The 1,301-nt window shown below is 45.9% G+C and overlaps 1 protein-coding gene across 1 annotated transcript in view; it reads right to left on the reverse strand.

Annotated features, from left to right (window-relative positions):
* Nucleotides 1-1,301, reverse strand: part of LOC102867858 (protein DGCR6-like) — a 6,782-nt gene that overhangs the window by 4,594 nt on the left and 887 nt on the right. The gene's annotated exons all lie outside the window — the stretch shown is intronic.

Genomic DNA, 1,301 nt, shown 5'->3' on the forward strand with positions numbered 1-1,301 from the left:
TCAAAGACTGAGGCACACAAGAAGAAGAAGAAAAAAGATGTACTTCTGAACACCTTCCCTTGCCAGAATATAAGGAAGTGCTCAGAGGACAATTTATTTATAATGACCCTATTAACAATGCCTCTGAACATGTCCTATCCTAAGCCAACCTCATCATCTCTCACACTCTTGACCTTATGTTACAGTCACTGTATCAATCCATCTTGTCCAGGGTCTTCCTCTCCTGTGCTCATCCTCCTCCACCTTTCCAAGCATGATGTCCTTTTCCAAAGACCAGCCTCTCCAGACAACCTTCCCAAAGTGAGATGGAGTTTCACCATCCCTGTCTTCAGGGAGCACGCTGGTTTCACTTTCTTTAGGACAGACATGTTTGTTCTCTTGGAAGTCCATGCATGAAATATTCAGTACTCTTCTCCAGCACCACAGCTCAAAGGCATCAATTCTTCTTCTGTCATCCTTAATCACTGTCTGGCTTTCAGATGCATTGCAAGCAGTACACACACACACACACACACACACACACACACACACACACACACTCCTCTTATTTCTAAGTTGGAGGAATAAATAAAGGTAGGAAACCTGATGGGTGACAGAAGCAGCCCCACATCTTCTGCAAGAAGGGCTCCAGAGCCCCATCACAAATGGAGATAGCTGGGAGGAGCTAAGGCTTAAGAGCGTTTTGGCTTTTCGATAGGGAGAGGGATCTGGCACAGACACCGCACAGCCTTTACAGAATGGCCAGGACTGCGGCCACCACCCAGGTTTGTTCCAGGAACAGGGTGCCCGCCAAGAACTTGAGCTACCTTGCCTGAGAAGAGGTAGGGAACACAAAGGAGCCCGAAAAGGGCTTCGCTCTAAGAGGCAATTAACAGACCCAACAGATGTGATTTATTTACACACACACACACACACACACACACACACACACACACACACATACACACATATACATATACATGGTGAAGAGATTAAAGTTAGCTAACAGTTTTAATTTGCTTGGCTCCACAATCAACACTCTTGGTAACAGCAGCCAAGAAATAAAGAGATGAATTGCATTGGGAAAGTCGGCTGTGAGGGACCTCTCAAGAGTACTGAAGAGCAATGACGTCAGGTTGGAGACTAAGGTACGCCTGACCCGGGCTATAGTCTTTGCAATTACGTGCTATGAATCAGAGAGTTGGACAGTGAATAGGCTTGACAGAAAGAGAATTGATGCCTTTGAGCTGTGGTGCTGGAGAAGAGTATTGAATATACCATGGACTGCTAGGAGAACAAACAAGTTTGTCCTGGAGAGGGTG

Source organism: Elephantulus edwardii, unplaced genomic scaffold (genome assembly GCF_000299155.1).
Source record: "Elephantulus edwardii isolate Elephantulus edwardi_28Jun2011 unplaced genomic scaffold, EleEdw1.0 scaffold00089, whole genome shotgun sequence".
NCBI lineage: Eukaryota > Metazoa > Chordata > Mammalia > Macroscelidea > Macroscelididae > Elephantulus > Elephantulus edwardii.